We start from the raw sequence: 20,192 nt of genomic DNA, 5'->3' as shown, positions 1-20,192 counted from the left end.
GGACCATTGTATATAAAGCTTAGGTACCTCCCCATGCCTTCATTTTGCAAATCTTTTACCTTTTACTACACACTGTCAAAATGACAATTAACTATTTTATTAAATAAAAGGAAAATAAAAGAAAGTTTCTCTCGGTCAGAGATTCATTAAGAAAAACAGTAACCAAAAAAAGAAAAAAATCTAAACCTGACGATTCCTATAACTTTCTACTATATCTATGCTAAAATTACATTTTGTGTCTGAAATAGAAAGAGATATATGCTTGGAAATGTGCATATTTCTGCAACAGATAAGTGAAAATTTTAACCACTCATCAAGATATTTTATCTGCAGGACATCAAACATCTTGGTATTTGGAAACATCCAGATGTTTAATGTCATCAAGATAAATGTTTTTGAATAGCTGGATGATGGCCTGAATTTGTCTCTTTTCATCTAGACGTTTATGTGATATGTAGACATAGTCACAGTGTGGTTTGTTATTTGTTGATGAGTTCAGCAAGGAAAAAAAGAACAACGTATACATTGCATTCTATTATCTAAAAAAATCATACTGTTCTTACTGCTCTGCATATGACCAAAAATTGAGTAAAAAGTTGAATCCTATTTAACTTGCAATTCTGTTGATTATTTGCCTATCAAAAAATAATTTATTTTACCATCTAAATTTATGTTCCAAAACTGACAACTCTAATATTAAGAAAAATATATCTTTTCTTAAGCAAACTTAAAGTCGATGTGACTTAGAAGATCATAGAAAACAGCTTTCCAAAGCTTATGTTCCTGTGTGTGTAAAAGATTTAACTTAGTATTTAAAATATGAAGTAGGAGAAAAGAGAATTTGATTTATTTGTGCTTATTTGACGAAGTCATTTAAGAATTTATTTGTGTATTTTATTCCAAAATTCACTTGTGTTTGTTTCTTCCAGTGCTCTACATGTGTTACCCCTTATACATTAGAGAAATCAAGGAAAAATGGTTCTTCACTTTCCTTTCTTCCCCCCTCCTGCTGACTTGAAAAACAAACTGCTTGGGAAATTTTTCCTCAAACAGAATTACTTGCTTTATGAAGGCCCTTCAATATTGACATTAATAAGAGCTACTTTCAAGTTAGAGGGGAGCTGGAAGAGTTGGAATATTAAATAGCATTCATGCCTCTACTGCTTTCTAAATATATTCAATATTGTTTTTTGAATGGAAAGCATTTAAAAAATAGTAGAGAGAATCATTATTTGTTAGAAGTTGATCAAGAAGATCTTATCTAAATGGTATTTAAAATCTTAAAATAGTAATTTCAAAGAAAACTTTCATGTGCACATGTATCAGGTATAGTGAAAATCAGTTTATAGGAAGCAATTTGTCCATTTGGCTAAGAAGAGAAGATATTCATGTCTCCCTCTTCTACCCTGAATTTTATCCCATCTTGATACCCATGTGATGTGATTTATGTGTGGTACCTTTGTGATTACTACATATGTGGTATGATATATTTTAATATATTTACTTATAATCTCTTTCCTTAAACATCAACCTGCTTTTTTACCCTTCTTCTTCTGTCCTTCCCAACCTCACTTTGCACAGGCTCCAGTGAACTTCATGCCAAACTCAGTGACATCTTTTCAGTCCATATTCTATTTTCTGCATTTGACAGTGTTAAATATTTCTTTCTGTTTGAAAAACTCTCTTCCGAGTCACTTAACCTTTCTGAGCTTCAGCTTTCTTCCTCTATAAAAAAACAATGATAATAACAATGATAATATACTCTTCCTACCTCTCAGGACTGTTGTCAGAATTAAAATGAAAAAATGGGAAAGTGCTTTGGAAATGAAACACATTATTATTGTTTATGACACTCCATTTTCTTTTTTTTAAAAATGATTATGTATTTTATTTATTTATTTTTGGCTGTCTTGGGTCTTTGTTGCTGCAAATGGGCTTTCTCTAGTTGTGGTGAGCGGGGGCTACTCTTCATTGCGGTGCTCGGGCTTCTCATTACGGTGGCTTCTGTTGTTGCGGAGCATGGGCTCTAGGCGCACGAGCTTCAGTAGTTGCAGCACACGGGCTCAGTGGTTGTGGCTTGCAGGCTTAGTTGCTCCATGGCATGTGGGATCTTCACGGAACAGGGCTCGAACCCATGTCCCCTGCATTGGCAGGTGGATTCTTTACCACTGTGCCACCAGGGAAGTCCAACACTCCATTTTCTTGCTTTTTCTTTTAACTATTCCTTTCCTACTGTCACTGACTGCTTTTCTTCCTCTAGCTTTCCAAAGTTCAGACTTTGCCCATTTCTCTTAATATATTTATTCCTTCACTGACCTGATTCATTCATTCATTCATTTATTCACACATGCATTAATTCCTGTAAGAAATATTTAATGAACAACTTCTATGTGCCAAGTAATAGCTAGATTACAGTAGGCACTATTGCACTTCTGTGTAAAATGACTCTGCAGTCTTTTTCTCCACTCTCTGTGTCTTAGAAGACATTTCATCATATATTTATGCCCATGCATGTAACAGTGATTTAGTGAGTTTCTAGAGAATGCCAGGTACCAAATTGTATTCTGGAGAGTACAAAGATGAATGATGCATTCCTTATACTTAGAAACCTCACAAACTGGTGGTTGGAGGCAGACCTGCAAACAAATAGTTGTCTTATCAAGTCAAGAATACATTTAGAGAGATATGCCCAGAGTAAGGAAGGATCACCTCATCAGGTTTCCTTAAGGCAGATTTCTTCTCAAGTTCACTATCATACCATAGTTCTCCTATCACTAAAGTCCAAAAATGGTGTCCCAGATTCAGATATCTAATTCCAGTTTTACTTTTCATTAAATTCAACAATTTTACCCTACACAATAGGATGAAGCTCCTACGCCTTAGTACTTGAGAACTTCAGGAAATGATTTTATGTATACTACGTGCCTGACTTTACGTTCCACTGTTCCCTCTTGAACTGTTCCTCCCAGTATCTAATACAGGGTGGATTCCAAAGCGGTTAATTTAGAAAGTCCTTGGTGAATGCATTATGTAAATATATGCTGAAGAATTCAAGGAATGAAATAAACTTGACAGAGTACATATAAAGTACAGTGATAATTTATACTCTCAGCATTGTCTGATTACAATAATATTTTAAATGAAAATAGTAGTGAAATGAAATTGTAGTGTCTCAATTATATCAATCATAGGTATTTGTAAAGGTAAACTAAGTTGGGAATTTGCAGAAAATTAAATTTTTAATCTCATTTTTTTCTGATATACTGCATCACTTTTGCAAGTCCCTTAATTTGTGTGTTTCGCAAAGGAGAATATAAAATAACTTTATTTAGTATTAAGCACCCAATATATCTGTAATAAATATTTCATGTCAGAAAAATAGTAAGTGCCTCAATAGCTTAAAGAAAAGATAAGTACATCAAATTTATAAAACAAATTTGTATAATATCCTTGGATTACAGTTGCTAATTATTTCATTGTTCCTAAGGCTTGTAACAATTATAAGTAATCATCATTATTTTATTTAATTCTATTTTATTTCTCTTTTTTTTGGAGTGTAGTAGTAAGTGGGAAATAAGAACAAAGGACTCTGTATTCCACATCCCTGTGCATGGAATATATGTGTGCTTATTATGAGCACAATGTAATTGAATCCTTCATTAACTACTGTCCAAATTCTAAAGGCAGTGTGGTGTCCAATTTCTAATTTGATTGGTATGATAAAGTCTTAGTCTTATTTAATATCTTTCCTATGAAAAACTGAGAGTGGTTCCACATTTTCAAAATTCTCATCCATTTTCTCTAAGTATGTAAGATTAAGATTCCAAATCACCTGAAATTTGGATTTTAGTATTGAAGACTGATTTTAAAGGCTGTCAGTAAATTAAGCACAGGCTACCTTTAACTGGCATTTCTACTCCACAAATGTTGCCCTTCACTGGAAATTTTAAAACATTTATTTATTTTAAAAGTATGTATTTCATAATATAGGAAGTCTCCTCTTCTATTAAACACCAATGTCAGTATTTATGGAATTGAATTTTCCCTCTTTTTGTTTGTTTGGACAATGTCAAGTTTGAGAGACTTTTTCCTTATTTTATTCCCTTCTCTTTCTGCTTTGAACCAAACTGTCAGTTGTGAAAGCATGCATATCTTCACTGTTGGTTTGGAATTGATAAGGAGAATGCGTTACCATTTTCACTGAACTCACAGTTTCATTTTTCCAGTGGAGGTGATAACAGTCGCCTTGTCCTCACATTCCTAGATCTAGTTGACACAGTTTTATGTGTCTTTGACTATGCTTTCAGACAACTGAAGGAAGGCACTTTAGCCATGACCTCTGTGCCTCTTTCATGCACCACACCACGTCATCCTCTCATTCTTTTGAAGTGTCCACTGTGAAAAGAGCTATGTGTTTTCATCTTCCAGAAACTATTATAATTTATCTTCCAATTAGATTGTAAACCCCAAAAAGGCATAGACTGTACCTTTATAGTAAGTGGTAGTCCCAACAGTGGCCAACATATTATTGTACCCATAATAGATGCACAATATATATTTGTGCATTTGACTTGACTTGATTCACGTTAAGATATAATTTTATTACACCTAGTTGTTATTTTTTCCTGTTGTGGGGTCAGTTTGGTTTACTTTTCTTAGAAAGCACAAATGTTAGACAAGCAGTTCTGTTTTTCTATTGTTATTTTCCCCTGTTTTGGCATAAATTGTTGTACTCTTTATAATCCAATAAATAGGACACTAATTAGAGTCCCTCTGGTAGAGCAGCTTAGAGCAGGGGCTCTGGAGCCAGGCTGCCCCGCTGGAAATCTGGCTCCCTTAGTCTCTTCATACTTTGTGGTCTTGTGGTCTCGATCTTTTAAGAGGGAAGATTATAGCATCTACCTTCTAGAGTTATTTTAAGAATAAATAAATTAATAATATATGTAAAGCACTTAGATATATGTCTAGCACATAGTGGGCATCTCTTAACATTTTGGATCTTATGCTTGTGTAACAAAATCATATTTTAATAATTAAATTGAGTTATATTACACCCTTATGACATTATGAATGTTGTCTAGGAATAAAAGCATTTGAAAATTAGGACTTCATTTGGGGCCCTGCAGGCTTCGTCCACATGTCTTTATAAAATAAGTGAAGCAGATGCTCTTACAATTTATGATTTTTTAAATGAGAAGATGTTTCCTACATTTGTTTATTTTTATTTACAGAAAAAAGATTACACAGCTTGTAACTGTATCATATGTTTTAAAAATGTGCTATTATCAATTCTGATGATTTTCATACCATTGAGAGGAATTTTCTTTCAACTAATTGTTCGTAGTTAGAAAACTCCATTTTGTGTTTTCATAAATCAAGTATATAAAGAGCAGAGGATATTTTTAATATCTTTGGTTTTTCCTCTTAAACATGGTAAAACTGGGCCAAATTTTTGGTTTGTTTGCTCACTTTTACCTTAAAATGGAAAGAGAAGCACTTTAGAGGATACTAAGCTTGAGCTCTTAAGCATTTGAAAATTATGGTATGAGATAACTAAGATTCAAAACCTTTGTTTTTTGGAAGGAAAGATAGGATGAATGATGTGTAAAACTGACTCAGGATAATGCTGCACAGCACTGCTCAGGAGAGCAAATCACAAGGTGACTGAATTCTCTGGGCATAGCAGGGAATGCATGGCTTTTCTTCTAGGAAAGGAGTTTATACGCTTCACCCAGTGCCTACATTTTCTTCCTGCTTATTTTACTAGAGACAAGGAAACATGAAGCCCGGTTCTTTCTGAAGATTTAAGGAAACCCTCAGAAAGCAACTTCCTTCATAGCATTAGTTGCAATTAGTTCCATAAGGGAGTGAGATGTTTTTTTGGCGGGGAGGGGGACGATGGTGGAGAGGCTTTAAAATAGCTTACCAGTTCCCTCAGAAAATTATTTCAAAACCTCATGGGGTAGATAAAATGTTCTGCCAGTACTAGCTTCAAGTGTAGTTTGATTCACTTGCCTCCTACCCTGAGAAAAGATACAGGCCATGGGTTAGTTTGCCTTGTTCTGGCCTAAGCCAGAGCTAGAAATTGCTATGTAGGCAAGAAATGGTGTGCATGAGACTGTGACAGTGCAGATATTTAGGAATTTTTCAAATGGGCCCATTTTTTCCTCAATTATTTTAGGTGTTGGGAAAAACCTAGAAAAAGATGTTTTAAACTGAGCACTAGATGAGTCAAGTGCCCCAATAATAATAGTTACCTGTGCTTGAGAAGACATGGCATCAGTATGTTTGATTTGTTTTTTTCCTTATTAAAATGTTACTTATATGCTACTTCTCTAATGGAAGTGGGAACACTGAGGCATTTTAATAACCCCTTTTTTTTTAACCAATATGTTTCATTTTTCAAACAATAAAGTATGTCCTTCAGAAGCCACTCATGGCACTTAGAGATTCAGCAGACTTTTCTTTGAACAATTGTCCACTCTTCGTGGCCTTCAGCTTTCATCATTCCTCTTCTGCCTTACCAAAAGTAAAGAGGAAGGGGAAGGAGTGGAGTACCAAGTTGAAAATTTGTCATAATTGGTCAGATTATCCCTGTTGCATGCATTTTTATAAACAGAAATGTTTACAATATAGTTTCAAAGAACAGGTTAAGGAATACTGCACTTTATTGATAGATCGGAGAACTTTTTAACTAATGGCACAAATGTTAGAGGCAGGGCCTCACTAATGATTAATACAACTAAGAATGGATGAGAAAGAACTGAAAAATAATGTTGTCAGTCCAGTGTAACTTATGGATATGTTACAATGCAGTAACTTGCGTAGAAGTTTTCCTTACATACATTTCCAAACGTGCTGGAAGGGATTTAAGAGATAATGTATTCTAGACTCCTAATTTCACAGATTTATTTGTTTAGCTAATGACTTCTGATGGCCTGCTATTCCAGGCCCTGGGCTGTATTCTGGGGATAAAGTGTGGAAAAAGTGAATGCAAACTTTGCCTCCAGGAATGCAGTTTAATAAATTGTGCCGGGAGGAGTTTAGAGTCCTAGGGAAGCGCAAAACATAGTCTGAAGGTTCAGAGAAACTTCCTAGAGGAAGTGGGTTGTAAATTGAAGGCTGAGTGATGTGTAGGAGTTTCCAGGTGGAATTGGGGTGGAAGGGAGGGAGCCACGGGGAGATTATGCAACTTGCTCAACACCATACTGTTAGATTAAGTAGTCATTTTACAGTCATTTTTAAAAGCTATATTAAAAAAAACCAGCATGTCTTTAGAAAGTTGTCATCAGCCTACTTATTTCATGCATGTTCTCATCTTTATAAATGAAGGTCTGAATTTTGCATTTTTATTTCTAAAATTGAACTTTTAATTTTATGATTTTTACTATTCATTCTCTCATTATTTTTCATGCAATGAACATTTTATAATATCCAAATATGTTATAGGCCCTGTCCAGGCACTAAGAATACAAGCATGAGAAAAGAGAGTCTTTGCCTCCCAGGGACTCATAGGCTAATGAGAGAAACAGGCATGTAAATACATAAATTGTAGCATAATGTGCTAATTTGAGATGATATTTGGACTGGGTTTTAGGGCTTGAGTAGGAGTTTCTCTGTTAGAGGGTATATTCATACACAAAGTACAAGCTGATGAATGGCCTCAGGTGACCAGACAATAGTGAGAAAGTCTGTTTAGCTGGAGCAGATGCCGTATGGTAAGATAAGGTGGGAAGTGGGTAGGGGTAAGATGGCAGGAAATTTGGCTACAAATTTATGTGGAGTTAAGAGACTTATATGCTAAGCCAGGGGGTTTGAATTTTATCCTATAGACACCCAGGTGAAAATGAGGGGGTTTAAATATGGGAGAGACCTTTATGTTAATGAGGTAACTCTGGTAGGTGATGGCTCTTCCATCTCTCTGCTTGGGTTTGCAGCATTTGTAATATTCTTCAAATAGTTGGGAGTTAGAAACCATGAAGTCACCTTTGAGGTGGTTCATGTCAGAAGACAAGTGTGTTTCCTAGTACTGGATGGCTGAAATAAGCAAAGTTACTCACCAGTCACAGGTAAGATCCAACAATTGCAGGTCCCCTGTTGGGAAGCTGCAGCAGTAAGATTTTCAGTGTTCAGGGAGGGAGACAACCTGTGCTCAACTGGGCAGCTGCCAAGCTATAGGCTTGACAAGGGTGTGTCATGCATGCCTAATTTCTTCTTCCAGATCCACTAATTATAATTGCTGAATTCAGCTTTTCTAAGAGAGGTGAGATACAGAGAGACACCACGAGTGTTATACCAATAATTGTTTCCCCACATGGAAGGAAGCATCAGGAGTATGGAATAAGCATGTTGCTCCAAGGTGGCCTGGGATTAAGACGGAACAGTATCGATCAAACCAGTTAAAAGACTTGTTGTCAGTTTTGCGTGGCTACTAATTAAGGCCCAGATTAAATTAAAGGACATAGAACTGCAGAAGAACATTCAGAATCCAGACATATGTTTTACGTAGACAGTCAGGGTTTGGTCATCTGATAAAGGGGTGGAATACGGAGTATCTAGCATGGGAATCTGATCAGATGTCCATAATGCCTACAGAACTCACAAATGCAGCAGACAGAACAGATCTGAGGGAAATGGTGATGTGTGTCATTTGGATTTGCTAATCCATTCAACAACTGGAAATAGGACTAGAACTAAGAACATTCTGATTGAAAAGAGACATTAAGAATCATTATCTATCATTTGTCTGTCTTTTCACTGTCATAACCTAGTGCCCAGAACAGTGGTTATTCATTGATTGAATTAATGAATAAAAGCTGTTATAATTGTACTTTAGATTACAACTTCTTAAAAGTATGATGAAAGAGGTCATGTGGTATTTGGAAATCCAGAAGGATCTCACCTACCATATTATGAAGAAGAAAAAAATCAGCTTTTGTTATTGCTGCTTTTTAGGTGGTAAATATCATTGGAGGACATGGCATCAAGACAGTTTTAATCCATGGTTCTGTACCTTCCCCCTTTCACTAATGCAGTGGGTTCCTGATGCTACCGTTTCATTTCATAATGCCTGAGTAATAAAAGATTGATATATCCTTTGTATCGTTGGCCCAGTGGGGAGAATGAATCCTTTTCTAGTCCTCCCTGTACATTGTCTGGCTTTTAACTGTATTTTAGGCAAGAAGTATTCTCAGGAAACCAATAGTAAAACTGTACATATTTTCTTAAAAATTGTCCTAATTATCAGATTCTTTTCTGGCTGAAAGATTTATTGTCTTTCTATTATAGAATACACTGTGCAGAGTGAGGATAAAGTGGTAGGATTTAAAGCAAGTACTGGCATTTCTGCAGAGTAACCATCCAAAATAATGGAATCCTTGCACAGTTTTTCTTTGGAATTATTTTAAAGGGGTGAAGGTGATGAGGAGGGAGGTGAAACTGATAACAGTGTTGAAAGTGACTTGGACTCAACATCACATCACTTACAACTGCCTTAGACATCCGTTTGAAGCACAACGTGATATTTCTGTAATTATTTTACTTCCCTCTAATAACTGCATAGGAATAGGTTTGTTTCCCCAGTGAATAGCTCTGTTCAGAGCCTTCCCTTATCTTTGTTTTCCAGGTTTCACTAGTGGTTGATATCATATGCATTCTCACAGGGAGACAGTGGATAAATCAGTACTTTTCCATCAAATCAAAGATTACATACAAGAAGTAGAGCAGTGGCATGTAACAAGTTTTGCTGGGGAAAGAAGGTAGAAAATGGACAAAATAACATAATTGTTTTAGAGAACAGAAATCTTAAAACGTAGGAAAATGTTATTCAACATAGAGTGAGTGTAATATGTGTCCAGAGCTTTGTTTACCATAGCCTATTATATTTGTCTTTTAAATACTAGTTAGCTTATGGTATACTAAAAGTTTATTCTGAAACCAAATATTCTTGTGAAGTGTTAAACTACAGTAAGCTGCTGCTGTGAGATGTAAAATCAAGATGTAAAATTTAGTGAAATTATAAATTTAGTAATGATGTAGATTTTATACTCATGTTCTTAGTAATATGTATTTGGTATTACAGATTAGTTTTGTTAATTACTTTGCATTTGTATTCTTGGCTCAAATCACAAAATAAAAATAACAGTATACCTATTTAAAATAGTCTTTGGTTAAATTAGATATTGACCTACATACATGTAAGTTGTAATTTCATCAGTTGGAAAATTACATTGGATCATATTTAATAGATAGCCTCCCAGTATGGAAGCTACCCAATTCAAATGTAATATTCACATGTAATTTATTAGGTGTCCCGAATGTGCTGGCATTGCTGGAGGAGAAAGCCAGCACTTACTTGAACATACATTCAGAGGTCTCACCTAAGCTTTATATGTTCTGATGCTATGCAGTGCCAACCTTTTCCCCATGCTAGCCATTCTTATAATATTTTGTAATTATGAAGCTTTTCAAATGTTTTCAAAGGACTTTCATTTACACAACCATTTTTTCCATACAAGTGCATGAAAGAGTGTCAAGCATATTATGTTCAGTGAACATCCAATGATTTTCCAAGACCTCTGAAAAGCATATTGACAATTCACTTTGTTTAACATGGCCCAGTGTTTTCCCTGTATTTGCACACTGCTGCCAAATGAGCTACTACATCACCAGTATCATTGTATTACTCTCATAGTTTAGAATCTAAAATTATTCTCCCCTGACGGTGGGATTGAAACAGAATGCTTCAATTTAATTTTAACACCCTTCTAATCTGCCCTCCTACATACTTGTGGGACCTTATTTCCCATTCTTTCATTCTATATTTATTGAGTTTACAAGATTCTGGGTTAGGTTCTCCTGCGTTCACACACCACACACACACAATACATTGTCCCTGTCTGCAGGAGCTTGCAGTCTAATAGAGAGGGAAAAATGCAAAATGCCATTAGGTAGACTCAAGGAGAAATAGGTAAACTGCTAGCATAACACACAGGGTGGAGAGATGACTTCCAGTTGTAAGCATCAAAGAAGTTTGTATGGAGGCATGGCATTGGTAATAGAGATGAAGACTGGACAGGAATTAGGAGACTAGAGACGGGAAAGCACGTTTCATCACAGTGAACAGGCTAGATACATACAAGGGGTAATTCCTTTGGCTAGATCATAGTGCACACACAAGAAATAGTAAAGGTGGAGAAATGTATCATTGCTAATTCACAAAATGTTTTAGTGTTAGGCTAAAGTATCTGATTTTTTTTCTAAAGTTGGTGGGTACCTGAAATCTAAAGGGCCATGTCAATAAAATATGTTCCCCTCACACATAGAGGGAAACATAATTAATTTTGTGTCTCCTTTTTGACTCCTTCTCTTCTCCTATTTCAACCTATACACCTTATATACTCTAAATTATGTTGACAGTACGACTGCAGGGTAATTTATTCATATTTTAACCCAAAGTACCCAGCACAGTCTCAAGGGTTCACCGGATGAATAGCTAGATGGATGAATGAAGAGATGGGTAAATGTTGGGATGAATAGAATGAAATGATTGCTTTATTCTAAATACTGCTACAGAAAATTCACAGTAAAGATAAAAGCCTATGAAAGCAATGTTTTTGTAAAGTATCACATGAAGACCAGCAAGTCCTCCTTCTGTTGAGAGAATGGTCAGATGCTTGATACTTTCACTTGCATTGAAAATAGTAGCTTCCTCCCTGGTCACCCTGCATTTACTCTTGCTTCCTTATAATCCTACCAGAATCAGCTTTATAAAGAGGAATTACATCATTTCATTCCCCTGTTCCAAACCCTCCAGTGGTTTCCTACATTATTTAGAATAAAATTCTTCCCACAGCTTATGAAGCCCTCCTTGATCAGGCCTCTGCCTATCTCTAGGCCCCCTCCCCTCTTCTCTTGCTTGCTTTCTTCCACGCACATAAAGCCTCGCTTCTACTCTTCAAGTGCATCAACTTCAGCTCATTCTAACTCCTCTGTAACAGTTCCCTCTGCCTGGAATGATCTGCCTCAAGGTCTTCACATTGCTGGCTCATTCTTATCCTTTGTTTTAGCTCAGATGTCATCTCATCAAAGAGCCCTCTGTGCCCCTCCATCCCCACCATGATCTTCCGCTTCTCAGCCCCCTCACCTCATAACACTCTCATTGATATATCTCTCTTCATAGCCATTTTCACTATCATATAGTTCACTTACTTGTTTACCTTTTATGTTTAATCTTCTGCCAACTGAAATGTACATCCCACAAGGACAGTTCCCTTATCTGTGGTTTACTACAGTGCCTACAGCTGGATTTAGTACACAGCAGACAATATTTGCTAATTGAATGAACCAGTGCAAGCTAGTGCCATATTTTTTTCCTATGCAATCATTACTAAAGTCCCAGAAGAACATCCTGTATGCACCACCTTGCTGTCTGTGCCAGATCCTTTCTCCTTAACCCCTTTTATTCTGCCTTTTGCCTTCATCATTTACCTACACATGTCATCTTTTTACTGCTCATTGAACTCCAGATCCCCAAATCTGGTTACCTACCTTACATTTCTCTTGTATCTGACATTTCTTGAAATGATCACTTCTTGGCTGTATGGCTCAGAAACATCTTGATTCTCATGAAACTCTGATGATTCCTCTTCTGGCTTTAGTTCAGGTTGTGATTGCTGCCACTTCAAAAAATAAATGGTTCATTCTATTTTTACCCAGGTTTGTGTTCTTTCTCTAGAATTTCGTCCCTCATATGACTATATCTAATCCCAAGGTGTAGGGACCTCTACTAAGGTCTAGGTGTTTTATCTCCAAATGCCTCTGAAGGTACTCCCAACTGGTACAGCTGTGGTGGATTTGTAGTTAGGTTCAAATCCTGAGAATGTGATCTGTGTAACTTAGTCTCAGTTTCCTCAGCTATAAAATTAAAATAATACCTATTCTGTGAAGATCCAGAGAGATAACATATACATCGCCTCATCCAAAACCAACCACATGTTCCTGGGGCACTCGATAAATGTTTGTCATTATTATCATCATGAATTCTATTGAATATAGCCTTTGTCAATACCAAAGATAGTTCTTGACTGCATGGTAATACAACCAGTACTCTATATAAAGAAGCTATATTTTTGAATCGTGCATCTACTTATGTGCTAAAATTGTTTAAAATAAATTCTACTGTATGTTTTAAGTTTGCACTGAAGTATGCCTACAGCCGATCGACAAGGAAAAAAAAAGCCATAAGATGGATATCAAAAAGTAACATTAATGAGCTGCTAAAGCTAAAATTACAGGAACTTATGAAATTGGTTAAACATAAAAACCATTAAACTGTTTATTGAAGCTTCACAGATATACTGCAGCTAATGAGCATTTCTGCTATTTAAATAAGCCCAAATTGAACACACATTACATGGATACATAATTAGTCATGGCAGTCAAACACACATAGACTTACTTTTAAAGCTCTATTTAGGGAATCTTTTCCATTTGATTTATTTTGTTAATTAAAATATTTTTCAGTATTCACTTATATTTTAATAATATTGTTTTCACAAGTAGTGTAATTTACTTCTGGCTTTCTATTTGTTTTTATTTATGCTTTAAATGCAGCAAATGAGGATTTTATATTAAGCATTTTTTAACCCCTTTCTGTAGTTATTTATATCACTTGATGGTATCATCCAGCATTTTAAAAAGTTCTTTCACTGAGAAGTATACATAAAATATTTCAGTAGCCTTTCCACTTTTTTCACTGTCTCCTAATTATCAAGAGGTATTAGGCACCCAAATGTGCATAGAATTATGATGATTATGGTCCAAATCAGATTAAAGGATGATCTATTCCTTCAAGGAGTTTGTAGTCTTAAGTAGATGGTATCATTGAATATAAATAAGCAAATCAAAGTGCAGCATTTGGGAATCCAACTGAGAATTTGAAAACAATCCCCATATATTTTCCTCAAGGACACTGACCTCCTTGAGGAGATCTCTTACAGAGAAAATGAAATCAAATCTTCAAGGAGTTTAGTGTTTTAAATAGATGGAATTATTGCAGAGAAATAAGCAAATCAAGGTGAAGTGCTTAGACAATTTTAATTCTGAATTGATTAGTTGGTCAGTTTAGGAAATGAGAATGAGACTCCCTATAGAATACAGATAAAACAAAAGGAGTTGCTACAGGCTATTATTGACATCCATCTTTTGTATTTAACTTGGGGAGTCTAAGCTTATCTTGGGCATGGAGGGAAAGAAAATTAAATCTGTACTTTTACACTGCCTGAATTCTACAAGCATATCCAAACTGAACGTTATTTAACCATAGCAGTAGGAAAGTCAAATAGTTAAATCAGTCAAAAGAAATTAGCCAATGCCTATTCTTCTCTAATCAGTGTGTTTGTCACTGTAGAGACTTTCTTTAGAAGCTTTTGGAAAATACTTGGGTTTCTTCTCTACAATGAGCTGATTCTCTAATTGTGGAAATAAGACCTATAAGAAAGATAATTGCTGCCCCTTCAACCCCAATCTGCTTCATTTTAATTATTCCCATGGTTCCCAATAGTGAAACTTTAAGAGACTGTTTTTGGCCTATTCCTGGCTTTTTCTTTCCCTCACACCAAGGGTCAGTGGCAAGGAGAGCTTTGGAGTGAGAAATAACTGGATTCATATACTGGCTTTACCTCCTCTTGGCTGTATTTAGGATGCTAATACCTACCTTAAAGAGTTGTGCTGTGGTCTAAATGAGACTACTGTATGGAAATATTCATCATCATGTCTGCCTCACACAAGGGATCAATGAATGCTGATTGTTTTCCTTAACGTTCTTCATTAGGTGAGGATGATATAAATGAGATGTAAGGAGTAACTAGGAGAGAATTTCCTTTGGTTGAATTGTTAGAACATGGTAACTGACTGCATGTTGAGATAAGTGGAGAGAAAAGATTCAAATACTATGCCAAGACTAAGATCTATTTCTACGTTTTTTTGAGAAGGAAGAATAGGAAAAAGCAGCAGTGAAGGTTAAAGAGTGATCATGGAGACAAATGGAAAAGCGGAAAGTGTGGTGTCATTGAAGCCAAGATAAGGGACTTTTATGAGGAGGAAGTGGTCATCTGTTGAATGCTACTGAGAAATCAAGGAAGACAGTGCCATGCGTAGGGTGAGACAGTTGAGGCACTGACCTGCCCTTGCACGATCTTGAGCCTAAGGGCCTTCTTAAATCTTGTTCTCTGGGTGTCTCACCCCACCCCACCCTAGTTCCTGAAATGAGGTGATGATGGGAAGGGTCACTGGATGTGACAATCTGGATCATCTTAGTGATAAGAGTTTCAGTGAAGCTTTGGTGGTCACAATGAGTAGGAGATGTGAAAAAGTAAGCTTACTAATAATTGAAATGTGAAAATCCCAGAGGAAGCTTGTGAACTGGGTTTTAGATGTGACAATTTAGAAGGGACAGTAGAGCATCCACATTGGAATCTCTAACAGGCAGCTAGAAGTGTCAGAAAAAAAAGCAGAAGGTCGTGTTTGAGGTCATTTCCAGAGAGATGAAGTTAAAAGCACAAGACAACTATAATTTCTGACACAGAAAAGTATAGTAGACAATATTTGAGAGCTGGGAAGAGGATGATGACAAGATGAAAAGGAGCCAGATAGAGCCTAAGGACAGTTTAAAAAGGAGAGTCCGGATAGAGTAGCATTCCGCAAATCAGAGAAGGAGATCAAAATTACCCTGATTCGTCTATTGGATGCTATAGAAAGGCAAAAAGGAAGTCACGGAATTTGGTGACCGTAGAGACCATATTTTCATAAGAGGGATACACTGGAAGGAATAATTGGGTGGTAAAAAATGTAGGTAGTGTAAATTACTCCAGAAATTGGATAAAAGAAGATGTAAGAATGGCAGTGAGAAGAGAGAACCAGGTTAAGACCAGTTTTCCAACATAGGAGTTGAGAGAGGAGAATATGAGAAAGGCAATAGTCTAAAAATAATCAGAGATACCTGAGGTTCTGTAGGATCAGGAAGGTACAATATCAAGGTTGACTTTTGAGGGGTTTACAGAAAGAGAATGATGAATTGGCATTGTCTGCTCCATTGTGTTTGGGAATGGACAGCATATTGATTTGAATACTCAGAGGCAGAAGGGAGGTGTGAGAACAAAGCTCGTGCCAACCAGACTTGATATACTTAGTTGAAGGCATTCTGTGGTTCTGTCCCCTCCATACCCCAGGTTATTCTATTTAAACACAGCTCTGATATCCTGGCCCTGTAATTAGAATTTATTTGCTCTTGCTGAGATTTTGCTTTCAGCTCTGATTTACTGAGATTATTGCCTCAGCTCGCCTTTTTGTTTCATTGTGCTTTGGTCCTCTTGGCTAATATGTTATGTAAAATTAAACAACAAGCACGTTGATGAATTCATCTGTTTTCAAGATATCATTTTATTACAAATGTTGAAATTTTTTATTCCCCCCATTGTTTTATAGCATCTCAAACTCTCCAAAGAATACTAATAATTGTTCTTCATTATGATTTCTGTTGTATTGTTTTATTGTTTATGGAGAATTAATTTATATTTATGTACTAAAATATAACATTCTTGACACCTTTTTATAAATACTGAGAAATATACTTGTCATATGCTGTGGGTTTCTCTTCTATGTATATGACAGCACAGCTACATCAGTTTAATTGACCTTGGCAATCTGCATCTGCCAGTGATGTGTCCCTGAGGGACGGTTTCTGCAATTTTAAGCTGTGGCTTATTGAAGAACTTGTGTGTCACAATACAATTAAGTCTATATAAAAAAATCATCTCATGCATAACATCAAGTTGACTAAAAGTTCCTATTTCAAAACCATTTCTTGTTTTAAAGCTACCTCAGAGTGTCTTTGTTTTTTAAATAAGCTCATTCGAACATAGTAGTGATTAAAGCAGAAAATTAACATAAATCTTGAATGTTTGGTATGAATTAAGGATGTTTTCATTCCTTTTAAAGACTGCATAAAATTCCAGGCACCATAACATTTAACACATTTCTATCCCATTTGCAGAATAATATAGACTGTGAATAAGCACGTTTTGGGATTCTTTTTCAAGTTCTTTTTCTGTTCATCTATGGAACTACCAGGACATATGCTACAGTCTCCAGCAAGATGCAATCTCATGGAAATCTGTGGGGAAACTGTGTATGATCATAACAGAAAATCCCTCTTCCCCCACCCCCATTATTTTATAAACAAGAAAGAAAATAATACAATCCTTCTATTACTATTCACTTAACACTTCATAGGATATGGCAAGCAGTTATTTGGTTTGCAAATGTAAATATACATTTTTCATCCACTTATGCTTTCATTCCTTCCAAGCTAGATAAAGGCAAAACAGATGATATCCTTCTGAGACTTATTTTTATTGTATTCCAAGTTAAACGTATCAGCAGGGATGTAAGAGAGCTGTGAGGAGTCCATAGAAGGATAGTTACAATGACGAGGAGGATGAAAGTCCCTCTAATAAGAAGCAGCTAAATAAATGAACTCCTTCCTGACAAATTATGAATAAAAGCATATAGATTTTTTTCCACTGAATCCTTAATTTGAGTTCTAAGTTAAATACTTTGGAGCTTTAAAAATATGATTAAGTAATAGAAATAGCTACATTTCAAAAGAGTCATCAAAATCGTGAAAAGTGTTATTAGGATCCACAATCAGAATCAACAAAGTTTCAAAAAATTAATTAATCCCCTCTCTCTGTCTCTCATGTTTAAATATTGAGTCCACTGTGCCTACAGGGAAATGATCCTAATCATTTGATGTTCAAGTTGTAATGAATAGTCATTCTTGTGTTAGCTGCTTAGTGCCACTGATGGAAAACATTTCTGACCCACTAAAGCATCGCTTATATTCTTATAAGCTGTCCGTGTTCTATTTTTTTCAATTTTTTCAATGATCCTTTATCATTTGGACAAAGAAAAAGTTAAAATATTAGATATTAAAATGCAAACAAATGATCTCTATTTTGATTGATGTAAGCTTTGCTATACTATTTAATAACATCATAACCAATTGCTTGATCTCTCATTTTTTCTATTTATTTCTTAAATGAAACTATGAACATGTGAAACTTGAAGCCCTCTAAAAAGAGTAGGGGGAAAATTAAATAGGTGATTTTCAACAGGGGGCTGAGATAATTTTTACTGTGAGAGAAAAATTCTGTTTTGGAATACAGTGTCATAGTTATTTGATTATTTGTGAGGTTAGTTGGTTGTTACAAATGATAGAAAAATTAAAAGTTATATTCAGGTCTGACTTCAAGCTATAATTGAGTCAAATATTGAGGAAAGAGAGCATATTTTAAAAATTAAACATGAGTATGTATGAATGTTTAGAGACATAAAGTAATACAAAGTGTATCCAATGGAAAGACCCATGAGTAGAATAGTGCTTTTGAATTCACAAATAAATATTCCTAGGTTGGCTTATAGTGTTGGTGCTAAATATTTTAAGAAATGCAAGAATTACTTATTAAACTTCTAGTAACGTCTCCTATTTATTGACTGAGTTAGTGATAGAGCTCTAATATTAAAGTGAATCATACCATATGCATTTGTAAATCATAAAAAAGTTATAAAGCACGTTATTCATGAACTTCAGCTTAATTCAGCAAGCATTTATTCAGCACCTACTATTTAAGGTGCACTGCACTGAAGAGTAGATTCAAGTTTTGCGAGACCTGAAGCCTATATAACTTGAGGACTTTCTATAAAAAAGAAAAAAAATTACAAATTCAAATTTAGGCCTTGAAAGAGGCCCATGCAAGTGAGGGATCCTGAAACTTAAGCTTCAATAACTTCACAGTATATATGTCTTTGACTCTAATAGCTGCTGTGGGAAATCAAAGATAACTAAGGCATAATCCCTGCATTGCTCAAGCTTAGAGTGAAATCTGTGCTAATCTTCAAGGATATTCTTGTAAAAAAATTAGGAAAATGTATAAGAGAGCTTTGATCTCCTAGTGAAATAATTTTGAATTTCTTCTCGTTTAAAAACCATCTTTATTTCAGATCTCTATGTAGGACAAGGTTGTATCAAAGTCTTGGACAAATAAGGTCATTTCTTATACAGGAGAATTATTTTTTATCCCTTGCATGTGAGTGTGTGTGTGTGTATGTCTCTATACCATTCAATGATGGTGTGTTACAGTTACCATTATTATAATAGGTTGAATTGATGAGCCATGCTCACTATCGATGTTTTGCAACTCAGGTAACTGTCAACAAATGGTAGTGATGATCTGTTATGCAACGGGGAACAAATGCTAAAGGTCTCTTTTCATGTGATCTTTAAAGACAATAGAAAAATCTTCTCAGAATGCCATTCTGTATTGAAAATAATTACATGAATATTTAATTTTACTCTCAATGAAGGGTGAAATTGCATCAGAGATACAAACAAGAGAAGATTTTTAAATAAAATCCTGAGCATGATGGCATTGATCCATCTACTCATCCATCCATCCATCCATTGAATTGAGTGTCTCATGTTTTAAGTGCTGTGCTAGGCTTGGTGGCACAGTGGTAAGCAGTATAGCATGGACACATTCTTGTTCTCATGAAACCTACAGTCTTGTGGGAAAAACACAATCAACAGTAGTCCCTTAATAGTTTTCTAGAATTCTAATATTCTTCAAGTAGAAAGCTACAAATAAAGTGTTTATTTTGTTTTTTTTTTCTATTATTGCTCAGAAAAAAATAATTTTAGAATAACATGGTTTGGCTATTTTATTTTAAACTTAAATTATTCATCTATTCGACAACTAATTTTTGTATTCTAAGAGCTTCCAATATTTTCTCCTTTTGTTTATATTGTTATATTTTCTTTTCAATTGGAGTAAAAAATAACTCCCTTAGTCTATCTTGAGAAGCTGTGCTTAAAATTCATGATATGAATACCTGGAAAGAACATTTTATCTTAAACACTGGCTCAGTTTGCTCCAACATATATGGTACAGTCTACCTTTCTTTATTTCTTCTCTAGATCAAGCCCTTAATCTAACTTATTTTCTTTTATCTCTTCCAAATATCCAGATTGTGTGATGAGTGAGTTTCCTTTAGGTAATTTTTCTTAAAGGGACTCAACCTCTTCCTTTTCCTGACATGTTTAGATTCATTGGAACACAGCATATTTAGCAGAT

General features: G+C 35.3%; 1 protein-coding gene across 1 annotated transcript in view; it reads left to right on the top strand.

Moving 5' to 3' along the window:
* DPYD (dihydropyrimidine dehydrogenase) overlaps positions 1–20,192 on the top strand; it is an 828,512-nt gene that overhangs the window by 379,714 nt on the left and 428,606 nt on the right. The window lies entirely within an intron of this gene.

Source organism: Phocoena sinus, chromosome 1, assembly GCF_008692025.1.
Source record: "Phocoena sinus isolate mPhoSin1 chromosome 1, mPhoSin1.pri, whole genome shotgun sequence".
Taxonomy (NCBI): Eukaryota; Metazoa; Chordata; class Mammalia; order Artiodactyla; family Phocoenidae; genus Phocoena; species Phocoena sinus.
The sequence above is the reverse complement of the archived record's forward strand: the minus strand, read 5'-3'. Positions and strand labels throughout refer to the sequence as shown.